This window comes from Tamandua tetradactyla, chromosome 20, assembly GCF_023851605.1.
Source record: "Tamandua tetradactyla isolate mTamTet1 chromosome 20, mTamTet1.pri, whole genome shotgun sequence".
NCBI lineage: Eukaryota > Metazoa > Chordata > Mammalia > Pilosa > Myrmecophagidae > Tamandua > Tamandua tetradactyla.
In genome coordinates this window covers 63,858,731-63,886,439 of record NC_135346.1, presented here as the reverse complement: position 1 = coordinate 63,886,439, position 27,709 = coordinate 63,858,731, and the positions used below count along the sequence as shown (strand labels likewise).

Here is a 27,709-nt window from a genome sequence, read left to right as displayed (position 1 = left end):
TCTAATAGCTTTATGGTCTTAATTCTAATGTTTAGGTCTTTGATCCATTTTGAGTTTAAATTTTTATAGGTTGTGAGGTATGGATCTTCTTTCATTCTTTTGCATATGGATATCCAGTTCTTCAAACACCACTTATTGAAGAGGCTGCTCTGTCCCTGGAGAGTTGGCTTTACTGCCTTAACAAAGATCAATTGTCCATAGATGAGAGGGTCTATTTCTGAACACTCAATTTGATTCCAATGTCAGTATATCTATCTTTATACCAGCACCATGCTGTTTTGATCACTGTAACTTCTTAATATGATTTAAAGTCAGGTAGTGTGAGACCTCCCACTTCATTTTTCTTTCTGAAGGTATTTTAACTATTTTTTTCTATTTCTGCAAAGTAAGTTTTTGGGATTTTAATTGGTATTGCATTAAATCTATAAATCAATTTGAGTAAAACTGACATCTTAACTATATTTAGTCTTTCAATCCATGAACACTGTATGCCCTTCTATTTTTTTTTTCAGGTCTTCCATGATTTATTTTAGCAATTTCTTATAATTTTCTATGTACAGGTTTTTTTGTATCCTTAGTTAGATTTATTCCTAAATATTTGATTCTTTTAGTTGCTATTGTAAGTGGATTTGTTTTCTTGATTTCCTCCTGAGATTGCTCATCACTAGTGTATAGAAACACTACTGATTTGGGGGTGTCGATCTTGTACCCTGCCACTTTGCTGTACTCATTTTTTTTTTTTTTAGCTCTAGTAGCTTTGTTGTAGATTTTCCAGGATTTTTGTCATGTTGTTCTTTTAATGTGCTGCTGGATTTGATTTGCAAGTATTTTGTTGAGGAGTTTTGCATCTATATTCATTCAATAGATTGGTCTGTAGTTTTCTTTTCTTGTAGTATCTTTTTCGAGCTTTGGTATCAAGGGTGATGTTGGTTTCATATGAGTTAGGTAGCTTTTCATCCTCTACAATTTTTTTGAAAAGTCTGAGTAGTATTGGTACAAAGTCATTGTTTATGGCTGGTAGAATTTACATGTGAAGCCATTTGGTCCTGGAATTTTTTTTTGGGAGTATCTTAATGACTAATTGAATCTCTAATTATTTGTGACTGGTTTGTTGAGCTTATCTATTTCTTCTTCAGGCAATGTTGGTTGTTCATAGTTTTCTAGGAATTTTCCATTTCATATATGTTGTCTAGTTTATTAGCTTATTGTTGCTCATAGTATCTTCTCATAACCTCTTTTATTTCTGCAGGGTCAGTGGTTATGTCCCCTCTCCCATTTCTGATTTTGTTTATTTACATCCTATCTCTTTTCTTTTAACCTAGCTAAAGATACACTGATTTTATTGATTTACTCAAAGAACCAAATTCTGTTTTTTTCTCTATTGTTTTCATAATCTCAATTTCATTTATTTCTGCTCTAATTTTCATTATTTCTTTCCTTCTGTGTGCTTTGCATTCTTTTGATGTTCTTTCTCTAGTTCTTCCAGGTGAACAATTAATTTCGTGAATTTTGCGATTTCTTCCTTTTTTTGAGTTTTTAAAGTAGTTTATTTTGATTGTACAGTCATGGAAACAGTTATTTTCCATTTCTTTGTATCACTGCAATGTTAAAAAAAGGGAAAAAAAGGAACAAAAATGACAGAAAAGAAAAGCAAGCAGAAAAAGAAAACATTCTAAACATACTTGAGACACCACAAAGGTTACTGATTGAAATATCAATTCTTACACATTCCACAACTAAAACTGGCAACGTAAATGGGATGGAGGCTTACATGTCACAAGAATTAAGCTACAAGCAGGGCTTTTAAATCAATGACATGATCTCTCATAACCAGTAGTAGTATACGGGAGTGTTTCCTAAAGGCAGGAAATAATCACAGCAAATGCCCCATTCAAAGTTTAATGAGCAGGACAACCAGTGACCCCCAATCCTGAGTCATTGTGACTCTGTTTCTTCTCTCCAGGTACACCGGGTGCTGTGCTGCCATCAATAATCTGCAGACATGAGTTCCGATGCTGAGATGGCCGTTTTTGGAGAGGCTGCTCCCTACCTCCGAAAGCCTCTCTGCTGAGTTTTGATTGTGATCGTGGTTACTGCTGCATTAGATTGACTTCTTCCTCTGTTTGGTCCTGACAGTGGAGAATCCGGGGCAGGAAAGACTGTGAACACCAAGCGTGTCATCCAGTACTTTGCAACAATTGCAGTGACTGGAGAGAAGAAGAAGGAGGAAACTACTTCTGGCAAAATGCAGGTGAATATGATATTAATCAAGGTATAGTTGTTATTTATTTACATCTGATCCAAGTACCTTCTGACATTTCTGCGTCTCTCATAGCATGGGGATGATTTGTGACTCTTCTTTTCTCCAGGTTTTCTTCAAAGCTGGCCTTCTGGGTCTCCTGCGATGCCAGAGGACCCGGGTTCGATTCCCAGTGCCTTGCCAGGTTCTGGAAGCTCCAACATGAACTGGAAGAGGCCGAGGAGCGGGCTGACATTGCTGAGTCCCAGGTCAACAAACTGCGGGTGAAGAGCTGAGAGGTTCACACAAAAATCAGTGCCGAGTAAACACACCTATCTGATGCTGTCAAGTGGAGCAACTTGGATGAATCTCAAAATAATTAATCTGGGGTGGGCCACGGTGGTTCAGTGGCAGAGTTCTTGCCTGCCATGCCAGAGACCTGGGTTCGATTCCCGATGCCTCCGCACCGACCCGGCCATGATGAGGCCACTTCCGGCTTTCTCTTCCCTCCGTGGGGCAATTCCCATGATCTCTTCCTATTTAATATAAACATTTAGGGCAATAATTTTCCCTCTCACCACTGCCTTTGCTGCACCCCAAAAGTTTGGGTATGTTGTGTTTTCATTTTCATTTGTCTTAAAATATTAAGTGATTTCTCTTCTAATTCCTTCCTTGACCATCTGGTTGTTTAGGAATGTGTTGTTTAACGTCCACATATTTTTTAATTTTCTAGTGCTCTGTCTGTAATTGATTTCCAACTTCATTCTATCATGATCCAAGAAAATGTTTTGAATAATATCAATCTTTTTAAATTTATTGAGACTTGCTTTGTGAACCAGCATATGGTCTATCCTTGAGAATAATCCATGTGCACTTGAGAGAAAATATGTATACTGCTGTTGTGGGCTGTAATGTTCTGTAAATATCTGTTAAATCTAGTTCATTTATCAAATTTTTCAAAATCTGCTTCCTTACTGGTCCTCTAAATGTTCTATCCATTGATGACAGTGGTGAATTGAAGTCTACATCTATTATTGTACAGGTGTCTACTTCTCCCTTCAGAGTTGTCTGTGTTCATCTCATGTATTTGGGGGCACCCTGGCTCATTGCATAAATATTTATGATTGTTATGTCCTCTTCCTTTTATTAATATATAGTGTCCTTCTTTATCCCTTTCAATTATTTTACATTTGAGGTCTGATTTGTCTGATATTAGCAAGGTTGTTGCTTGCATGAAAAATCTTTTTCCAACCTTTCAGTTTCAATCTATTTTTGCCCTTGGGTCTAAAGTAGGTGTCTTGTAACAGCATATAGATGGGTTCTGTTTTTTATTCCATTCTAGCAAGTGTATGTCTTTTTATTGGGGATTTAAATCCATTAACACTTAATGTTATTACTGTAAAGGTAGTACTTTCTTTTATAATTTTTTCTTTTGGATTTTATATGCCATATCATATTTTTTTTCTCTTTTTACCTTCAACCAATATTCTTTTTTTTCTACACTATTCACCAGGCCTAACTCTCTCCTTTCTTTTCCTATATGCCTGTAGTACTTCTTTTAGTATTTCTTGTACAGCCAGTTTCTTAGCCACAAATTGTCCTGGTGAACATATTCCGAATATATTCTAAACTCCCCTCATTTTTTTTAAACTTTTTTTTATTGTATAGTATAACACATATACAAAGCAAAGAAATAAAAAAGCAATAGTTTTCAAAGCACTCTTCAACAAGTGGTTACAGGAAGATCCCAGAGTTTGTTATGGGCTACCATATGATCCTCTTATATTTTTCCTTCTAGCTGTTCCAGAATATAGGGGGCTAGAGGACTTAAATGCTTTTTTATCATCACAATCAATTTTTTTCCTTTCTTTTTTGTGAACAGTAACATATATACAAAAAAGCTATAAATTTCAAAGTAAAGCACTACACATAGTTGTAGAACATATTTCAAAGTTTGACATGGGTTACAATTTCATAGTTTTAGACTTTTACTTCTGGCTGTTTGAAGAGATATCAGTTTAATGATTCAGCATTCATATTCATTTGTTAAGTCCTATCTTCTATGTATAATTCCACCATCACCTTTGAGCTTTCTATATTTCTCTTTGGGGTTGTTTGGGCTATGGCAATTTTAAATTTTTGATATTGGAAAGGTTTGCACTAATAGGGGTAGGGAGATGGAGCTATCTGATATTCTGGAGAGGCTGAACTAGGTTTCAGGACTGATCTGAACCAGGGACCCATCTGGAGGTTGTAGGTTTCTGAAAAGTTGCTCGAGTGCCTGGAACCCTTGTGGAATCTTATATATTGCCCTAGGTGTTCTTTCAGATTGGCTGGAATGGTCCTGGTTGGGAGTCAGCAGGTTATGATAGGTAGCAAGGTCTACCTGAAGCTTGCATAAGAGCAACTACCACAGAGTAGCCTCTCAACTTTATCTGAACTCTCTCTGCCACTCTTACTTTATTAATTGCACTTCTTTTTCCCATTTTGGTCAGGATGGAATTGTTGATCCCATGATGCCAGGTCTGGATTCATCCCTGGGAGTCCTCTCCCACATCACCAGGGGCACTTTCACCCCTGGATGTCATGTCCACATAGCGGGGAGGGCAGTGATTTCACTTGCAGAGTTGGGCTTAGAGAGTGAGGCCACATTTGAGCAACAACAGATCCTCCAGAAGTAACTCTTAGGCATATCTATAGGAAGTCTAAGCTTCTTTGCTACCTACATAAGCATCACAAGAGTAAGCCTCATGATCAAGGGCATGGCCTATTGATTTGGGTATCCCTAAAGTTTAACAGAGTATCAGGGGATTCCCTGATGGTAAGATTTAATACTTCCATATTCTTTCTCCCCTCCCTCAGGGGACTTTGCCAATACTTTTTGATTTTCTGCTTCATATACTCTAGGATGCTTCCAAGCATTACAATAATCTATGCAGGATTAAAGGACATCTTTCTCATTCTATGCTTCCTGTGTTTCAATTGTTCAAATGAGCTATACAGGACAGGTTGAATTAGATTACACCCAACAGAAAATTTCAGTTCCAGGTCAAATAAACCTTTTTTCCATTGGTCTCAAAGAATATGTGTGGTTCTAAACTATAGACACTGTCTTCCTTACCCCTATGTTCTGAATGACTTTGCTCTAAAAACTTACAATCTAGGCTCCTGTTTTCTTATAAGCATTTTCTAAAGGTCACCATACCATTGCTGTTTTTTTTGTTTCTGGATTTTTTTGTCTCACCAAATGTCCCACATGTTCATTCACCTCATTGCATGCCTCATGACATTGTTCATTTTTGTAGCAGCACAACCTTCGTTCATAAGTATACACCATCGTTTGTCATTCTACTTCTCCATCAGTGCATCCTTCAGCCATCTGCATTCATTGGGCATCATGTAAGGGGCCCAAAGTCCACAGTGCATCAACATTCTCAATTTTAGATAATTTCATTTAAACTCTGCTCATTTTTGAAGGAGATTGTTGCTAGGTTTTGAATTCTTGGTTGGCAGCTTTTCTCTTTCAGTTTCTTAAATTTATCATACCTCTGCCTTCTTGCCTCCATGATTTCTGCTGAGAAATCCACACATAGTCTTATCATGCCTCCTTTGTATGTGATGGATTACTTTTCTTTTGCTGCTTTCAGAATTCTCTCTTTTTTAAACATTTGACAATCTGATTAGAAAGTGCCTTGCATTAGGTTTATTCAGATCTATTCTGTTTGGTGTATGTTGTGGCTCTTTGAGCTGTAATTTTTTTTAAACTTTTTTTATTAATTAAAAAAATAAACAAACAAAACATTTAGACATCATTCCATTCTACATATACAATCAGTAATTCTTAATATCATCACATAGTTGCATAGTCATCATTTCTTAGTACATTTGCATCGATTTAGAAAAAGAAATAAAAGGACAACAGAAAAAGAAATAAAATGATAATAGAGAAAAAAAAAAGACTATATGTACCATACCCCTTACCCCTGGCTTTCATTTACCACTATTTCAAACTGAATTTATTTTAACATTTGTTCCCCCTATTATTTATTTTTATTCCATATGTTCTACTCTTCTGTTGATATAGTAGCTAAAAGGAGCATCAGACATAAGGTTTTCACATTCACAGAGTCTCATTGTGAAAGCTATATCATTGTTCAATCATCATCAAGAAACATGGCTACTGGAACACAGCACTGCATTTTCAGGCAATTCCCTCAAGCCTCTCCACTACATCTTGAACAACAAGGTGATACCTACTTAATGCGTAAGAACAACCTCCAGGATAAACTCTCGACTCTGTTTGAAATCTCTCAGCCATTGACACTTTGTCTCATTTTACTCTTCCCCCTTTTGGTCGAGAAGGTTCTCTCAATCCCTTGAGGTTAATTCTCATGAGCTATAATTTTATGTCCTTCATAAGAGTAGGGAATTTTCAGTGATTATTTCCATTATTCTTTCTGTCTAGTTTCCCTTTCCTTCTCCTGATAGCACAACCAGAACACATATATTCATGTGCTTCATGTTGTCATTCAATTCCCTCAGACACTGCACATATTTTTCCATCTCTCTCTCTCTCTCTCTTTTTTTTTTTTTGGCATGGGTAGGCTCCATGATTTGAACTCTGGTCTCCAGCCTGGCAGGTGAGAATTCTGCCACTGAGCCACCATTTCACCACCCCATCTGTTCTTTTGTGTGTAGGATTTCAGATGTCCTGTCCTCTAATTCACTAATACTTTCTTCTGCTTCTTCAAATCTGCTGTTGTAAGTCTCCATTGCTTTTTACATCTTTTCTAGTGTTCATTCCATTCCCATAAGCTCTCCCATTTGTTTTTTCAAACTTTTGAGTTCCTTATATTCATCCTATGTTTTCTCTTACATCCTTCATCTCTTTTGCCGTATCTTCCCTCAACTTGTTGATTTGATTTTTGATGTGATTTTGCATAACTGTTTGAACATCCTTAAATGGGTGTTTCAACTCCTGAAATGTTGAAATATGGCCTATATCTGGGCCATGTCTTTGCTTTTCCTGGTATGGCATTATTTTTTGCTGGCATCTAGACATTTGATTAGTTTATTTGGGGGGTCATTTTCACTCTTTTATCTAGGTTTTCCTTGTTGGTTGGATTTGTTCTCTATCTGTTGTCTTGTTTTTCTGGTTCTCACCCTGCCTAATTTGGAACCTTTTTAGAAGGGGGTCTCCTTAGGTATGGTTGACCCCAGTCAGATTTTCCCAGACCAAACAGGACCAGGTCTCAGGAAGAGGGTGTAACCAGAATCACATTTCCCTGAGGGTGAGATGCAGCAGTTTGTCAGACTTTCCTAAGAAGATTCTAGATCTGTGCTCTTCATATCCTTCCCAGAAAGTGGCACTTGTCAGCCTTCAGCTTCCTACCAGTGTAGGGTAATGTGGTGCCTTTAATTCTCAGCAGCCTCTCACTGCCAGTGGTGTGGTAGACAGAGTCTGAGGTAGGAGGTGGGCTTTAGGTTGCTTCTGTTTTCCAGGCCCTGGGGCCTGAATTCCCTTAAGGAGGGCCTCCACTTGAACTAGGCCCCACCTCCCTTTTCTTGGGGAAGATACACTTTTTATGGTATCAACCCCATTCACCTGACTAGTTACTTTGTCTCTCAGACCTGCCTTAATTCTGCCCTTGCCAGGGGCAATGCAGAAGCCTGAGAGTGACCACAGTTCTAGTAAACGAGCTATTAATTTAAGAAAGAGAGAGAGAATAAAAAGCCTTTTCAGAGGCAGGCCCCAGCTCCCTCAGTTTGCCAATCAAGGGCTGGAATTGGTACATGCCACTATGTGTCCCCAGGTTCCTTGTGGCCTTTTTTTTTAAAACATGGGCAGGCACCAGGAATCGAGTCCTGGTCTCTGGCATGGCAGGTGAGAACTCTGCCTGCTGAGCCATGTGACCCACCTTTTGTGGCCCTTTTTTCTCTGGACCAGAACTTTCCCAGTATTTTGTGTTGTCCAATTCAAAAGCCTCTGTTATTTTGTTGTTTTCTCCCCCATCAGCCCCAACCCCTCTCTACCAAGGCAAAAACTCCTTGTTTCTTTAGTGCTTACTCCAAGTTTTTCTTTGCTTAGGGCCTGTTTTTAGCAGTCTGAATTTCTTAGTTAATTCTGCAATTGAAGCTTGGTTGACATTTTTCCTAGTAGAGTCTGTTTCTTTTTCCCTCAGGAACCAGTCTACTGTGCCTTTCAGGGAGGGGTGCTGGCTTACATGGCTTGGGAAACTTACAGTTCGGTGTGGGATTGGCCATTCCACCCATTCCAGACTGATGTACCATGTGCGTCTGGTCACTTATGTACCCAGAACATTTGTTCCATTCAGTTCCTGGCTCTCTACTAACTACCCTGGAGGATGAATTAAATTCCATACCTCATTACACCATCATCTTGCCCCACCTCCTGCAGTGTTTTTATCTGACTTTGGTATTGGGTGATATTGGTTTCATAGAACTAGTTAGGTAGCATTTCCTTTTCTTCAATATTTTGGGAGAGTTTGAGTAGAATTTGCATTAACTATTTTTGGAAATAATGAAATTTACATGTGGAGCCATCTGTTTGGAAATCCTCTAAAATTCACATGTGGAGCCATCTGGGCCCGCGGTCCTGTGTTTTTTGGATTGGGAGGTTTTTGATGACTGATTCAATTTGTTTACTTACGATTGGTTTCTTGAGGTCCTCTATTTCTTCTCAAGTATGTTGTTTGTGTGTTTCCAGGAAATTGTCCATTTCATAAGTTGTCTATTTTCTTGGACTCCTGAAATCAGAAAAGGTAAGTGATGATATACATGGGGAGCCACATGAGGCTAGTTGCTGACTTCTCCTGAGACACCATGGAGGTAAGAAGGCAGTGGTATGATATATTCAAGATACTCAAAGAAAAAATTTGCCAGTCAAGAATTCTTTTTTTGTATACATATTTTCATAGCAGCCTTATTTATTATAGCCCAAATCTTAAGCAACCTAACTTTCATCAAAGTGGTAAATAGGTAAACAAATTGTAGTATATCCACATGATGGAATTAAAAAAGTAATAAAAAGGAAACAAACTGCTGATACATGCAACAACATGGATAAATCTCCAAAGCATTATACTAAGTGAAAGAGGCCAGACACAAAGGATCACATATATGCATACACACTGTAACATTCCATTTATATATTTTTTTCTAAATGCCATACTGAAATCCAAGTAAATTTATTTTCTCACATTTTTTATTTAAGAACAAAAACATAGACTGGCACAATTTAACTTTATAGAGTCATGGTAATTTCTCTTTTCCCTTTTTAAGAAAATGTTTATAAATAATACTTTATATTACTATAAAATAATTCTAACACATTTACTGACAATGATGACAAATATTAAAATTCAGAGTACTCTAACAACTAAGAGAATATTCCAAAAATTTGGGAGATTTTGATTTAAAAATAGCAATTCAAATATGCAGAACTAGAAGTTTTCATATAAATTTACAAAGTGAGAACTTTTGTAAGGGTTTCTAGGATGGGGGCCATTTGACTTTGTGCTTTCTACTATTTTGTATTTTTTTAATTGTGAAAAATAACTTATATACAAAAAATAATAAATTTAAAACCACACTGCCACAATTAGTTATAGAACAGATTTCAGAGTTTGGTATGGGGTATGGTCCCACAATTTTAGGTTGTTCCTTCTAGTTGCTCCAAGACACTGGAGGCCAAAAGAAATATCAATATAATAACTCAGCAGTCATACTCATTTGTTAAATCCTATCTTCTTTGTTATAATCAAAGAACATTTCTCCCATTTCCAACTTCTATTTTGGATGTGGTTGGTGGGGTAGTGTGTTCATGATTCTAAATTGTAAACTTATTTCTGATCCTGAATATATGAGAAATAACTTGAGAATGAGAGAGAAAAATGTGGAACAGCAAATTCACCAATTTTATCACATTAAGGAGAAGGTGGGGCTGGGTGAGGAGCTGAGGTGGAGGTACAGGGATCAAAGGAGGGGTGAAATTCTTGCAGGTGAATTCAGACAAGTTGGCATGGGTTTATGTTTGGAAAGGTCAGTAATGTTCTATTAAGTCCTTAGAAGTGAAACAAACAAAAAAAATGAAATAATTGTGTCTTGGGATTGTTTCCTAGAAGGGGCTTTGCTCCTCCTGATACCAGACAAAGGCAGTGAATTCTCTGCTTGATGGCTCAGATGACTAATTCCTGAGACACTGGGATTTCAAAGAGAGAAAGAGTTTGTTAGGCACGAAGCAGAAGATCAGATGCCCTAGTGGCCCAAAAATCTGTCTCCCGGAGATTAGGGGTTTCAAGGTGTTTATAGATTCTAACAAGGGGAAATGAAATGATTACAATTTCAACAGTAAGCAGAGAGGAAGAAAGACAGTTATTGTTTTATTAGCAAGTGCAAACAAAAAGGAAGAAAGACAGAGTTATCATTTCAATTACAAGTGTAAGCAGAAAAAATTTAGAAATGTAAAGGAGTCAAGTTGGAACTGGATCCAGTTAATGCCTGATCCAGTTAATGAAGAAATGGCCTTCATTAACATTAAGGCATTTGCACTCACAAATTTCTAAGGTAAAAAAATTGACAAATCTATAAGATAAGGGCTTTAGCAATCATTCTTATGGATCAAGGAAGCTGGATCACAGTACAGAGATTTATACTAAAATAACAAAGAAAAGAGAATACTTGTATAGTCATAATTTTTCATTAAATCATAATTCTGCAGTTGCAATCTCTCTCTGTCATTTGGTAATTCCTCAATCTTGAGAGCTTTCTGGATAATGACTGCTCTGACTTCATTTAGTTGGAAAAAAGTGGCAATGACATCATGACATAGAGGGATGAAACTGGTTGTTGTTCTTGGAGAGATTGGTATTTCTGAATTTCAGGGCTTACCTGGCATAGAAACAATCCAGATGCATTAAACCTATGAAAAACAAACAATAAGTAAAACTTTTATAGAGCCCAGGGTATCCTTTAGGGTTTCCAGGAACACTGTTGTTGGTCTTGTGATGCTATGGCAGCATCATATTCCATCAATTGGAATATTCGGCTGAAACTTGCATAAGAGTAACTTCCAGGATGACCTTTTGACTTGATTTGAAATCTCTTAGCTATTGAAACTTTATTTCCCCCCACTTTTGGTCAACTAACCTCATGATGCCAAGACCAGGCTTATCCCTGGAAGTCATGTCTCATGTTGTCAGGGTCAAGCTTATCCTTGAATGTCATGTCCCACATTGACATGGAGACTTACACCCCTGGAAGTCATGTCCCACATGGGTGGAAGGTCAGAGTTTGGGCTATGGACAGACCATATCTGAGTAACAATAGATATTCTCTGGAGATGACTCTTAGGCATAATTATAATTAGGCTTAACTTTGCCATTATAGAAATAAGTTTCATAAGGACAAGACTCAAGATCAAGGGCTTGGATTATTAAATTGGGAGACATTAATGCTTAAGAGAACATCAGGTGGGGAGTTCCCCAGGTGGGGGAGTTTAATAGTTTTACTCTTTCTTCTGTCCCTTAAAGGACTTTGCAAATACATTCTAATTTTCTGCCTAAAATCCTCTGAAATGCATCAGGGTAAAACTGTATCTTGTACACAATATAATTAGGTTGTTTAAATAAACTGACCAGACAGGTTAAATTAGATTTTGTGCCACAGAAAATGTAAATTTTGGACAAAATAAACATCTTCTTGTGGTCTAACACATAAGTTAATGTTTGCAAATACAGATTACATTATCTTTTACCCTGTATTCTGGTTTACCTTAGTTTTAACCAGATTAGCTTTACTCACATCTTTATTTGAAGCCTGATTTCTTTTTCAGTTCTTTAAACAGATGCTTTATGGAGTAATGCTGACTTTCAGAGGTATAGAACTTTATCTTCGAGTCTTAGGTGTTACACAGATGTGTAAAAGCTCCAGGGAACTACCAAGTTATACAAACCACAAAGCATCTTAGAATTTAGAAATAACAATTAAAGCTCAAGAGTAAATGTGACTGCTGTAAGAGCTTACAATTTAAGCCTTAATTTTCTTATAAGCAATTTTAAGTGAAGCTACTTTCAGAAATAAAAACACTTGGCAGTTATCCTATAATGACAAATTATAGCAGAGGTTTGTATTGTTTTACCTTTGCACATTTAGAGTTATGTTAATTAGCAGGTAAAACATAAATTTATGTTTGTCCTGCCTTCTTTTAAAGTTTTCCCTTGTTGCAGATGAAGCTCTGACTTACAGTTGACCACAGATACTTTTTAGGAAAGCATAAGAGTAAAGCATTGTGATTGACAAGTAAATTTGGCTGTTTCCATGATTTGTAACTTTCTTCTAAGAATAGCTATAACCATGACTACAAACATTATGCCATTGTTTAACATCATATAGATCAGTATTAGTACATAACATGGACAGTTAGAACGTTGTTATGTTTATGGAAATTTTATACAATTTCTAAATATATAAACAATTTTTTACCCATACAAATTTAACCAACAAAATGACAGAAAATCCTCTTTCAGGGATTTATCTCTGAGAAAAAAACTCAAATTTTTTCAACATTATTCCCAAGTACTACATAATACCAGGAATATATTAGTTCCCAAAATTAAGTTATAGCTTTTTTAAAAACTAGCTCAAAGCTCTATTTATTCAAATGCTACTTTCCTATTATAGATCTTACAAGTGTCATATTTTCTATGGGGTCTTCTTAGGTCATTCTTTATCTGCCTGCTTAAATTTCTCCAGTATTTTTCTACCTTTATTACTACTACTGACTTATACTATTCCCTGGTACAAATAGATTCTAGATAGAATATAAACTCTTTGAAGCTAAGAATTATGTCTTCCCTACTCATGACAGCACTTACCAACAAAAATGTACTGATTGACATTAACAAAGCCACTACAAATTCAAATTCTTCTACATACTGAGGGAACAAATGATAACATAACTAAAAAGCCAGCTTTTTTGAAATCTGGATAATCAAGGTTATAAAAAGTTTCATTTTTAGTTTTTACTAAACTTAACTGATTTTTAAAATAGGATAAGTTTTTCAACAGGAAGGGAGGAGAAGAGAACAACACTTTACAAAGGAGATTTTTCGGAGTTTTGTATGCACAAGCAGGCTGAAGCCCAAGATGGTGACAGCACTGAGCAGGGAAAGGGATACAGCTTAATATAGGATGGTTGTAGGAATTAGGGAAAGGGAGGTGGTGGGTTTTCTTTGTCTAGCAAGACGTTGGCAGGTTTCCATTGGTTTTGGAAGCAGAAGGCTAAGTTGGGAGTTGACAGCTTTTCATTGGTGAGGTTTAAAATTTAAATGCCACTATAGTCATGCAGGGCTGCAACTACTGGAGGGTGGAGGTCAGGTAACAGGAGTTTATCACAAGATTACAGCTGCTAGAGGGCAAGAGGACATGGGCTGGGGTGGGCTCAATGGGTTTTCTGGAAATCATGGGTGGAAGAAACTTCTTGGAATATTTGTTAAGGGTTGGTCACATGATGGGGGAAGGGGTTCTACCTAACAGGATATATTTTAAGCATTAGCATATTCACATTTTGTTATATTATGTAAATATCATTATTACCAGGTGATTGCTCAGTTTATGCAATCTCTCTAGTTAGGCTGTTTTTTCTTTTTCTTTTTCTTTTTTTTTTTTGCGTGGGCAGGCACCAGGAATCAAACCTGGGTCTCTGGCATGGCAGGTGAGAATTTGGCTACTGAGCCATAGTTGCACCACCCTAAGCTGTTTTTAAGAGGAATTTTAAGAATGAACACATATTACTAGTTTATCAGTAAACTTGTATAAATTTGGGGAAAACATACCTAAGCAGAATAAAATTACATTTGTTTAATACAAAAATTCATCATAACATTCCTTTCATTGGAGGTTAAAAATTTCTTTGTTTTCATAATATCTTAAAATTACAAACAACTTTAAAAATACATCGTCTATCAAGTTCTGGAAAACATACCGCAATTGTTTAATTTATTCTAAGCTTAAATGCAGGAAAATTTTTCTGTACTTCTCGAGAACCCTTCATTATACTTCCTAAAATTTGGCAATTAGATCTTATTCAATTACTTCTATCCCAAAACTATTCATATTTTAATAATGATCTGATTACTATAGTTACCATTGCAAAAGTAGTATTAGGAAAAAATAACTTTAGTAAACATAGTCTGTTCCAAAGCATTTTTTCTATGTTGAACATTTCTAAATTACAGGCCCAGTTGAAAGAATTATAAACTGCACCCAGCCCCTCCCTCACATCTGCTTTAGGTGGTTAGGCCCTGGGGGAAGAGATAGGTGAGACAAGGGAAAAAATGAGCTTCAGTCTGTTGAATTTGGTTTTAAAAATTTTAATTGAGGATTGTGGGGTTTGAGATTTTCTGTACCCTTCTTTTAATTATTTTCAATTATTAGATCTACTTCACTTAAACCTGTGACCTGGAAATTGGAAAAGGTTTTTGCCTTTTTCCTGAGGCAGCCCTCTGGTAGCTTAGAGAAATTCCAAGGGCAGCCTCTCTCTACTGTCCAGGTTTGTTTATAGCAATCACAAAAGTTAAGGCTTGAACCCTGCTGCCCAGAGGGTTTTTCTTTTTCTATTTACCTCAGAAGTACTAATTTACATATTTATATGAAAGCACTTACTTTTTAAGATTTCTAATTTATTATTAAATTACCTAACAAAGCTTCTCTACTGTCAGAAAATGCACATTAGAGGAGAACAAAAATTAAGTACAAATGCAATAAAATTGTTTCGTAGAAGCTATTTTAAAAGCAAAAATTAAAAAGTCCATTTGGAAAAGAATAATTTTTAAAAATCTGAATTGGGATTTTTCATGAGGAAACATCTGCCATCACGGTAAAGTGTGATTGGAAACGATTTTCTTCCCTAAGAGTTAACTGGATGGAAATGGATGCAAATACTTTGTTACTAAAGTAAAATATTAAGTATTAAAAAAAAACATGAGAACGATCCCTCAGAACATGGCTCAGTTTTGTCTCCACTTCCTATTATTAATATTCACATCCTTAAAATTCAATTGTTCCGCTCATTTTTTCCCTTATGAAACCTAAGAATATGTAGGTCTATAAAGGAATAACAAAATTAGTTTATCAAGACCATGATGAAAAGTCGCATCTTTTGTAGAGACCAGGCTAAACAACCCCTAACCTAAAAAGAGACTGGAAGACATCATTGTGATTTTCTGAGTAGTGGAACCCATTTGTTCTTTAGTTATATTTGCCATAAAATGCAGTGTTCCTTTTATTCCCAATATTTCAAATGAGAAAATTCAAACAGTTCCCCCAAATCATATCTGGCTAGTGATTAAACATCAGGTATCAGAAACCAAAAAAGCTAGACCAGTTCTTAAAAGTCATTTTTATCAGGTTGAAATTAACAGTGAAATAGAGAATTAATGGTGAGAATGAAAGTCCAATTTCTTACAGGGTAAAAGTCATTAATTGATTTGCATCAAAAGCTTCCATAAGTATGTATATTTTTTTCTATTCAGATCAGCTATATTCAGCATCCAGTAGGAAAGATTAAGGTAAATATTATCTGATTCCAGGTACAAAAAGTGCCCTCATAATGTGTCCTCTTATCATTCGTCTCCATTATCAGGGTTTTTGCCCCATTTCTGATCTGAGTACTGGGCAGTATAGAAAAAGGCATTATCTATAAAAGCGAATTTTGAAAAAAAAAAGTAATCCAAACCCTCCCCCAAGAAGTGAATTTTGATACAAAGCGGAGAAGAATAAATAGTGTGTCTTTCAGCATCAATCATAATAATAATATATGAAGATTGCCAATATGTATGGATGAAATTAAAGCACCTAGATATCTGGGCTTGCATATGAGTAACAGATTTATTAAATATCTTTACTAAGACAAGGTCATCAGTACATAAAAGACAAAAATCTCAGACATATACCTTTTGGAATTTTCTGTCCTTTTGGTTGCCATGGTTTTTCATATTAGTTAGGGAAATGAAAAGTTATGAGTCATTACTAGACAGATCTACAAAGGAAAGATTCACTATATAAGACAATCACTAAGGGAGAATAATTTTCTTTGAGGTAATATTTATTTGGAAGCAGGAATAGAAAATTCCTTCTGTTCTCTTGATTCTGACTGTATAAACAAATAATTTATTGTTAAACCCTGAGCCTAGCAAGTGGCCTGTAAAAAGGACAGCAAAAAAGGGAGAAGACCAAGATGGTTAATAAAGAAATGGTCAAATGGCATGAAATTGAAGGAGAGCTCAAATTGAGCCCCTTCCTATAAATGGCACACACAAAAAAATCATTTTTTTGTTTTGTTTTGGGGTTTCTTTCTACAAGTGCCACAAAAGGTAAGGAAGAGCACTCTCTACCTACATTTAGACCTGGGGCATCTCATGGGCTACAGTACTGGCAGGTTTGTCAGAGCTATCTGACACCAATATCTATACCAAGCATTTCCAACTTCCTTGGAAGAATTGGTTTCTTGATTTTCATAAAGAAAATAAACAAAAAAACTCTATTACTTCATATAACTCTAATGGAAAGGCTCACCAGCCATCAAAATTGTTTGCTTAGTTGCAGCAAAATAGATCAGCTCCTGTCCTCATTTTGCTCTCATACAATCAACTTTAATGAATGCACCAAATAATCAGACCACTAAAAAAGATTGGCAGTATAATTAAATAAATAACTTTATTTATGATACTTCAAATTTTATAAATGCCAAGTATTTAGCAACTGAAAGTCCTAAAAATTCTAGCTGAGGTACAACCACAAATCAAAATCAAATAGAAAAATCAAAGATAATAAAGTTTCAGGGGAAAGAAGTTTTTTCCTCACAACAGAGGATTTAATAAATGAATTAACTTCCCTGATCCTTTAAGGTTCACATTGAAAAAACTTAACTTCCTTTAAGGGTATCCCTAAGTAACTACTTGGTCAATCAACCCATATTTAGAAAAGTAAACCCCATAATTTAAAAACATATATCAAATGCCCTTCATTCTGAGGATGTAACAAAATTTTGACATCAGAATGAAAAACCTCTATAGCCGCTTTATCACACTGGGTGTCAGTCTACTCATCAGCCTGCATATCAAGTTCACATGAACAACAGCATCTACACAGCATGATGCAGTTAAGAATTACATGCTGATATCCTTTTATTCCCTGTGGTAGTTGGAAACCTAAACCATAATAAATTCCAATGGTGTACAGCAGCCTTTTTTCTTGGTGAGAAGCATAGATGTTGAAAGTCTTCAAACTATTTCTGGTAGTTCAGTTAGATAAGACATATAATAAATTCATAGAAACTGAGAAAATGGTTAAACATGGAAAGAATTCTGATGGCTGGTTTAAAATTTTGTCACTGTCCAGAGATGGTAATAGAAGATAGGTACAGATGGAGACAGATTCTATCACAAGCACCTTAAAAAATGAAACCATTCTTTGGATGTTTGGAAAAGCTTAACAGGTTTGGAATGAACAGGTTTTCACAGAACACAGAATTCTTAGCACATTAGGCAGTAGTACTCAAACTTTTGCTCTTTAATTGTGGTGCATTTACAAATGGAATTATTTGGATGGTTGTTCCTCATTGTTTTTATTCACATGGCTTGTCAAATAGATCTCTTTGAAAATTGGCCAGTCTCCTCACTCAGTATCTGTTAATCCTAATTTGATGAGGGATAGTTTGGGGAAAATGACAGACATTTGGCTAGTAGTTTCTCTCAACATGGTAGAGCTGATTTCTAATTTTCTTGTAGTAGCATATAACAATCCAATGGAAGAAATAAAAAATCAAAATGATTGCCTTTTTAAAAAAAATCCATCATTCCTTATGTTTTTCCAGTGACAAATTTAACCCCAGTGTGCACACAATGAAAAAGAAAGAAAAAAGCTTTTTATTGAAGTTTGTCCTCTGTTTACAGACTATTTTAGCCATGCTGAGATTGACCTGTCAGCATCTCAAAGAATGTGAAAAGTGGGATTTTCCTTAAATACCAAAAGGATTCGGGGCATGGACTAGAAATCTACAGCATAGATTATCAAGAACTGATTTGTTATTTCTTGTCATTTCTTGTCTCAAGTGGAAAATACAAGGATAAGAATTACTTTTACTCAGAACCTGATCTGGTGGCTGAAATAAAAACAGCCTTTGAATACAAAGAAACCTCTTTTCTGGAAAGTCCAGCGATGGGATGTGTCTTGTGATCAGATTGCAACACTATCTCTGAAGCACAGAATCTCAGTGTCTGATTGATTCATTTACCTAGGGAGACAAAACCAACTGAAGACAAAAAGAAAACAAACAGGGAGAAACAGGTGTTAGAAAAGATAGCACAGAAAAACTGGCTTCAACTCAACTTGACCATGTCACAAAGTTTATCAATAGCAGTCTTGAATTATTCTTGCTGGTCAGGCTTAATTATCAGGACAATCAATTGCTCCCTCCCTCTTTTCCTTATTCCAGATCAGGGTGTGAAAGTGGTTGCCTAGGGTCCCTAGAGATGTCCCATCAATGGAAAGCATATAGCAGCAACAGAATAGCACAGATACCAAAACAGCATCCAAGATGAGTGAGTCTCACTGCTTCCCAAGGTTTGTCTGCTGTGTTAGGCGGTTCACAGCAGGGAGGCAATTGGCCAAAGTGTTCATTCTGTTCTGAATTGACTTTAACATTCCTCTCTGTGAGCTCATATATATTTTTTGTTGCCATAAAAATGCTTATTGTGTCTCCTATCAGATGATCTGAGTTTCAAAGGTGGTCACGTTCTTTCAAAAATAGTTCTGTTCTTCCATTGTTTGCTCCAGACCCACTTTTATATGACTCAATATCCTTTTGTGCTAAATCCATGAGATTCTGCCTTTTCCATATTGCCATAAAGCTTGCTTGGGTTTTATGGAATTCATGTGTATAATCCTGCAATATGTCTCTATGTTGCTGTAATGTATACATCTGTGCTGCATTTCAAGGAGGGGACACCTGCCCTGCTGGCATATTCTGCCATTTTATCATTTACTCCCATAAGCCTTGCCAAAAGCTGTTCAATCTAAATTACTATGGCTTCAAACTTTCTGTCCTGGCTTGATCCATGTCAGAACTATCATGTCTCCCATCTTGAGTACAGCTGTGACTGTAACTTGTACATAGTTAACTGAAAGAAATACTTTCAGGTCAAGTTCATTTTCCAGCTGTCAAGACTTTTTCCTTATATCTTCCCAATAGTTGCAGGTTCCTGCTTCCATCTCTGCTGTCCAACATTAGTCGGGACAGGTACCTTTTTATTTTTAAGCAATGTGAATAGAGCTCTTTAGGAATTTTCTGTTAATTTGCTTTTACTATCCAAAGGCACAAGAATATGTGTTGAATAAGCAGACAGACAAAACAGAAAGTTAATCACATAGAAACAGAAATAGTTCTTGAGAGGGACAAATAAAGATTGAATATGCATGCTCTCATCCCATTTCTACTCTTTTGCAGAACAATTTTTACTGCAATATAGTATTTTTCCTTAAAGCCATTCTCAGGCCATTTTTCTTTTGATTCTAAATCATATTATGCATTAAATCCTAATTCCTTGGTTACATGCCTGTGTAGAATGAAATGACCCAAGTCTGGTACCTTGGAAGCCATCCACTCCCTGCTTTATTATTTCTACTTATCACTTATGTATGTCTCACAAAACGGGGGTAATTTATATGGCAATTTATACCTCTGGGATGTAAGCTCTGTGGCTCTCCCAGGAAGGATCATGGACTTTGTTTTGGGAGTATCTCAGTGTGAGAATGAGCCCCACTCCCAAGAGGTGCCCAGGTCCTGCCACTCACCTGGAGATTCAGAAGGCCTGAGGGCAAGACACCAGGGGGCTCTCTAGGTCTATTGTGTACCAAAAGTCACAGCTAAAATCAATTACAATACGAGGGGACATTACATCCTGCCTTATTAAACTATTAACAAATGTTGTCACCCAATCATATGTCATATAGTGATTATAAAATTTTTCAATTTAAAAATGAAACAAGGAAAATGGTGTATTCAACTCTCAAGTTAATTCATAAAATATTATAGAACTTCTCTATTTCCAAATACTTGTAAATGCCAACTACCTATGAAAGCATGGCGTATACAGTAGGCAGTCATTAATACTCATAGCACTAAAATAATGATATGAGTCCCATCTTTTAGAAATGAGGAAATTGAAGTGCAGAAGTCTTCACTAACAAGGACACAATGTGATAATAGAGGGGTTTAGATTTTTACCAGGGTTGAGCCCTAATTACTGGCTTGTTCCCTTGTTATCCACTATTGACATCACATCAACCACTGCCTGATGGTGCCAAGATGTTGAATTGGTTGTTCTTTATCCACACACATGACTCAGTGTTTTTCCCTTCTGCATGCACAATAAAATTCCTTGTGGAAATTCTTAAAAACAATGGTGTCTCAGCCTCACCCAGGGATGATGTTGTTTAATTGGCCTGGGGTGAGCCCATGGCCTTGGGGTTCTGTCAGTTTGGAGAGATACAAGTCAACCTAATTGATTTAGGAGCATCTCCCTTTGAGATTTAGGTTATTGTGTATGTATTCAGGGTGGGGGAGGGGTGGGGAGGGAAGTGGCTAGTGAAAGTCAATACATTGTCTCACCCCAGGGGACAAAGCAGGGGTTTCTCCTTTTTGTGAAAACTTTCATACTGTTTGGGAACACTGCATAAATTAAAAACAATAGGGGCTTATTGGGTAGCTTCATTATTAAAGGTTTTACCTTGCTGGAGATTTATCTTGTGGGCTGGTGTGTTGGGAGCCCAGCCTTTGGCCCTATGTTGGGAGACTGGTAGATGCCTAGCTCAGGACAGGCTTGGAGTTGGTGTGGGGTGTGACCTTAGGGTGAACTACTTTGATCTTCTGAACCATTTCAGAAGTGCTGGAACAATATTCAAGCAAAGTTCCTTGTCTATGAGGGCAGGATTGCTTGTCTCAAGATCCAGCTGGCTGCCTGGGGGAAGAGCCCAGGGCTGGAGTACATGCAAAGATTCAGGTAGAATGTTTGGATGCTACTCCCATCAACCTGCTAGACCAAGGGACTGGCCCTCTGAGAAACATGGTAAGTAGGGCAGAAGGTATTTGTAGTGTCACTCCCAGGGCATAGATTGAGATAGCTGGGTTGATACGGAGAAAAATGAGAGAAGCTGAGCTATGCTGGAGGAAGAAGAATCTCAGAGAATGGGGTGAAGGGCTTGCCACAGCCTAGGAGGGAATAATTTAGTGAAATGGCTATTTCAGGACTGGCAAAGTATGAGACAGGCCCCAGGGCTATGCAACTGGGCTGTTGTGGAAGACTAAGGGATGGTGGATGTCAAGAGGGGAGGAGTGGGCTGTGATGCAGTGATAAGGTCAGTAGCAATCAAAGACTAGTAGGAAGGAGCTGAGCTGATGTGACCTGAACAAGAGGAGGTGAAGGGAGAGAAGGTGACCTGATTCAGGAGGGAGGGGAAGTAAATTGAGGAGAGAAGGGAACTGAATAGGGGACAGGAGGGCCAATGAGGAAGGGAGAGGTGGGGAAAGGAAGTAGGGAATGGAGGGAAGAAGAGGGAAGGGGGAGTGCAGAGAGATGTGAATTGAGAGGAGAATACAGGAAGTGAACTGAGGGAAGAAGAAGAAATTAGAGAAGGGAGAACAGAAAGAAAAACTGAAGGGAACTTGGAAGACAGCAAGGGGAAGAATAGGGGGAAAGGGGAGGGGATGTGAACTGGGGTGAAGAGTTTGCTGTGTGTCACTCTCAGGTCTCCATGTCAATTGGGTAGGTTCTCACTTCAGAGGCCATTTAAACAAATGCTAGATTGGCACATCCTAAAACTGTATCCAGATAGTGCTGAAGGCTGCCCAGGTTCTGCTTTTCTCTGTCTTTTTGGGGCCCATCTCCGCCTCTGGAGGGAAACTTCAAGAACCTTTTTGGGATGGTCTCCCAATGATAGGAACCTATGGAAGCCCATGACTTTGTTCATTGCCTCTGTGTGGTCTCACTGGCCAGGCAGTTCCATTACCCTTACTGGAGAGATTTTGGGAAGCATTTCCAATGACCAGATTCAAAATGGGACCATGAATGGGACCCATGTATCCCATCAGGGCTCACTGGCTAACCCAGACAACTGCCCTACAACTGTAGGAGACAAAAATTTTTCAAGAAGCACATCTGGAGATATGACTGCCCTGAAAGAGAACCTGGCTAGGGCCTATCCCACTCTCCAGATTTCCCTGCTCATCACTAACTAGACCTGGCTTCCAGAGGGGGAATTAGAAAAATTTTTCCAGAAGTGGTTGCAATGATTGAGACCCATATAGAACTGCTGCCAAGCTTACTAAATATCCCTGGCTGGTCAGTGCTGATTTCCATCTCCAGAGGGAGATATAGAAAATTACTCTGGAGGCCCTTTGGAAGTCAGGTCCAAAAATGGAATCATGACAAATTCCCATTCCTGGGTGTCCTCTCTGGACTTCTCTGTCTTGTCTAGTTGGATACTTGTCTCAAAACAAAGATTTATACATATTCTCTGGGTAGCACTTTCCATGACTGGACTTCATGAATGACACATGATGGGGAGGGCTGTGTGGCACTAAAAGTTGTAAAACTTGGGCTTGCCTCAGTGGAAGGGTTTGTTGCCTTGGAATGTCTTGGTACATACCCCATGAGCATCCAGTAATTCTATGCTATCCAGGACTTCTTTCATAGCGATGGTTAACTAATCATATAGCTTATTCTTATGAGGTGATCATATGAGAAATAATTGCCTAATGTCTATGTTGAAAGGATCTTATTCATGTTTGGGTTGGGCTTCCATTCCTTTGGGGTGTTTGGCAAAGTAATTCTCCCATTTGGCCATACTAGTTGTCTAATCAATGGGCCCATATATGTGAGAGAGGCAGAAAAAGGAACTTCAATACTATCATGAGTTAAACAAAAAAAGTGGAATCACACTATTTTTTTACAGTTATCTGTGTGAAAATAAGTTCAGAGTCACATGATGATCTCAAAAGTAATGTCTTAATTCAATTTAACCTAGTGAAGACAAACAAAGGCACAGCAACAGTGCATGTTTAAGTTGAATAGCCCATGGTGGAGGTGCAATGAGTGATTGCTGAATGAACCCAGTGAAGGTTGGCTATTGCTGGGTTGTGCAATATGTGTATGATGAGTAGTACAGACACAGGGTACAACGTTTTGAAGTAGGGGACAACTATAAAAGGATTTTTACATTGATTATCACATTGTGGGTATAGAAGTATGGAATGTGTTGAATAGATGAAATTGAATTGCAGAGACTGGGAAGGAAAGGAATGAAGGGGAATTGTGATATGGGATTTTGTATAATGGGTAAGTTAAATAGCTCAGAATCAGTGAACAATTATTGGAAGTTTCATGGTTCTGAGTGTAAGTGAAAATATATAACTTGAAATATCGCACAATGGGTTGTAAGACTGATAGGCAAGTGGATGAGTTCAGCATGCAAGAATAGGTTATGGGTGTGGTAGCAATTGCGTAATTGAAAAAAGTGACTGCATGTAGTGATAATTAAATGGCACAGAGTTGGTGTGCAGGGAACAATGTGATTGTACAACAGATGTAAGTTGGATAGAACAGAGTTGAGTTGCACATGCAGTATGTGTAAAGAATGAATGGCAGAGTAGGTGTGCAAATAGCATATTTTTGTTTTGCAGAATGAATAAGCAAGGAATGGAGGTGGCTGCACACACAGCATGTATTCATGCAGAGATGGATGAAAAGTGCTGAGTGAGTGTAACAAAAAGTTCAATTCCATTTTTTGATGTTCGATTGCTAACATTTTAAATCTCACCCTTTTCCCCCCTTCTGCTTCATATCTCAACAAGCTGATTAAAAATTGTGGTTGCTCAAAGGGAGAGAAGTTTATTTGGTGCAAAATTTATATTTTTGGTAGTGCATCACCTAATTTGACTTGTATGATCAGGTTATTTGAACACCATAATTATATGGAATCTTGAATAGGGCCTGAGATATTATTGGCTTGTACGGGAGAGTGTGATGTCCCAATATATCCCAGAATAATTTGGAAAGAGAATAAAAAAGTATTTGCAAAGTCCCCTTGGGGGACTGTAGAGAAAGGAGGAAATACTTAACTTTCCCATCTGGGGAATTTCTGATATTCTTGCAAACAGTGGGTACAACCAATTCAATAGGCTGGGCCCTTGATCTTGGGGTTTGCCCCTATGAAACTTATTCCTGCAAAGGTGAAGCTAAGCCTACATATGATTATGCCTAAGAGTCATCCCCCAGGAACCTCTTTTGTTGCTCAGATGTGGCCTCTCTCTCTAAGCCAACTTGGCAGGTGACCTCATTGCCTTCTGCCCCATGTGGGACATGATCCCAGGGGTATAAATCTCCCTTGCCACATGAGACGGGACTTCTGGAATGCACTAGGACATGGCACCATGGGAATGAGAAAGCCATCCGGACCAAAAGGGGAAAAGTGAAATTAGACAAAATAAAGTTGTAGTGGTTGAGAGATTCAGAGTCAAAAGGTTATCCTGAAGGTTATTTTAAAGCATTATATAGATAACCCTTTTAAATTTATGGTATATTGGAGTGACTAGAGGGAAGTACCTAAAACTGTTGAAATGTGTTCCAATAACTTTGTTGAAGATGTGTATAACTATAGAGCTTTTACAATGTGACTATGCAATTGTGAAAACCTTGTGTCTTTTGCTCCTTTTATCCAGGGTAGAGACAGATGAGTAAAAAGATAAGGATAAAAAAATAAATAATGGGGGTGGGGTAAGAGGTAAAAAAAAAAAGTTGGGTAGATTAAAATACTTGTGGTCAATGAGAGGGATGAGTAAGGGATATGGGATGTTTAATATTTTTCTTTTTATTTGTTTTTCTAGAGTGATGCAAGTGTTCTAAAAATGATCATGGTGATGAATGCACAACTATGTGATATTGTGAGCCATTGATTGTGTACTATAGATGGACTGCATGTGTGTGAAGATTTCTCAATAAAAATACATATATTTTTAAATCATGGTTGCTCCATTCTTTGACACCAATGAGAGGTCCGAAACACCCAAGCTCCTGACCGCACACTGAAACTATCACCCAGGCCCTACTCCCTGACCACCATACAAACTCCAAGCCAGTCACCCTTTCCTGCTCTCCTAATTAGAAAGTTTGTCCTACTCTCCCAAGAAAGTCTCACTATGTGAGTAATGTACTTTTACATGTCTTTGTCTTCTGTATGCCATCAGTCTCACCATCTGAATGAAACTGTGATGGAGTTTCCTTTTCTTTCTTTGGGGTGGCTACAACAAGCAGGTTGTCTAGGAGAAGGCCACCATTAATGAAGGTCTTTCTTCTCTTGCTCTGGCATGTTAAATAACTCTGCATCCTATGGGCTAGCTTGCACGTTGAACTGTATTGCCTTGTGCTGTATTAGCTGAGTGCCAGCAAAGCCTCCTTTATAACATTCGTCAACATAAATAGGAAGATTTGGTAATTAATTGTTATTTATGGAAAGGAGAGTGGCATTGTGGTCTTCCCTAAAGTGGCCCTGGGTCATATGACTCAATCTAGACCTACCTGTGTGTTTAGCTGTGATTGACCCTAGGCTCAGGAAAGACTCTTACTCTGGAATGATTGGTTTGTGTGTCAACATTTTATAGAATGTTCAGGGACATACCATGTGTGATATGTGGGCCCATTGGGTGGTTGCTCAAGTGGTGGAAGAATACTCACTAGGATGCTAAAACATGCCTCTGCTGCTCCCTTGTCTATGCTTCTATTGACACAAAGATCCTGAACATCAGAATTGCAGAGGAAAAAGCTCCATTGCAGCTCTATGTATAGCAAAGGTGTTAATTCAAACCCAAGTAAAGCCTGAGGTCCTTAAAGCAACCATGGCCATGAAGGGAGGCCCTAATCCTGACATTATGGATTTGAGGGTCTCTGGAGGAAGGAACATGAATCTTGGCAGGGTATAAAATATAACTCCTCTGGCTCATGAAGTCTGTCCACAAAGAAACAAACAACAAAAACTTAAAACTCTGAATGCAGGAGGAGGGAATAAAAAACTGAAATAAAGATCAACAGTTAGATCCAACTGGACATCCAAGTTTTATTGAAATAATTTATATAATGAGGAAATTAAAGGATCCTAATGGACTTCTGTACCTCTACAACATGTGTTCTGAATTAACTTCAGCATCTGCTGAAATGCATTCACTGGCCACACTTTTAGGCCTTAATAATGGGCTAAAATTACTTAAACACCATACCCCCCTATAGTCTTAGGGGAGTTGCTGAACAAAAAATAGATGAAAGAAAGGTATGCCTCATCAGAACCATTAGAATGAAAGCCTAACCAAAATGTTCCATGGTCATAACAGCCATGGCCCTAACATATCCCATAATGTTCATGAGCACTCTGACTCAATGAGTAATTGGTTAAAATTAAATTGTCTTTAGCAATTACAAATTGTTTGAAAAAAACACAGCCCCATGGACTATTCTCCCTACTCCTCTCCAGTTAAAATAATACAGCCCAATGTAAATCAAAACAGTTCCTTAAAGGATTGAAACAAGACCTATTTAGAGAAGAGGTAATTATCCCCAAATGCCCCTGCATTTAGCAGTTCAATTTGATCTGTTCTTGATCTTTAAAAGGATGAATGATGCCCCCACAGTGTATCACCACAATCTTAATGCTATGGCCCATGCCTAAAGGCCCTCACATGCAGTATGTAAAATTTCTGCCTATATTCCATCAGCAACTTATAAATATTTTGCTTTTATAATCTTGGGTAGTTATGGTCTGTTCAGTACCTATTTAACAAGCTCACAGTTTCAGTTCTTTCAACCCTGAAGAGACACAGTACATGTTTGCAGGCAATATTTTGGGGTGCAAATTTGTTCTGGAACCCAGATATGAGATTACATTGATGACATCTTTCTCCAAGGAGATCCATTTGAACCTCATTCAGGATTGAGGAGGTGGACCCCAAGACTATCCTTATGTTCAATGATTCACTAGAAGGACTCACAAAACCCAAGAAAGCTATTGTACTCACAATTATAGTTTATTACAGTGAAAAGACAGATTAAAATGAGCAAAGTCTAAGTGACAAAGCATAGACTCTGGGAAAGACAAGGCACAAGCTTCCAATTTAGTTATACGAACAGCAGTTATTCTCTAAGAAATGATGTGAAAATACTTAAAAAGTGTTACCATCTAGAGGACCTCACATGATCCTTGGTATAAAGGGTTTTAACAAAGGCTTAGTCAGTCATATAGTCTAGTGCACTCATGATACTGATTTTATTTACTCAGTTTCAGGTTTCCTAGGACTATCCCCTAGTGCTATCATCAATTGTTACAAATGTTCCTCACAAATTCAAG

General features: G+C 37.6%; 1 long non-coding RNA gene and 1 pseudogene across 1 annotated transcript in view; both read right to left on the bottom strand.

Annotated features, from left to right (window-relative positions):
- Window positions 1-18,118: 18,118 nt before the first annotated feature.
- The window catches only part of LOC143664264 (uncharacterized), a 75,521-nt gene continuing 65,930 nt past the window's right edge, over window positions 18,119-27,709 (bottom strand). Inside the window, exon 4 of the long non-coding RNA XR_013166397.1 lies at window positions 18,119-18,572. This is a non-coding gene — a long non-coding RNA (uncharacterized LOC143664264). The remainder of the gene's footprint in view (window positions 18,573-27,709) is intronic.
- LOC143664677 (Golgi SNAP receptor complex member 1 pseudogene) lies at window positions 18,703-19,624 on the bottom strand (annotated as a pseudogene).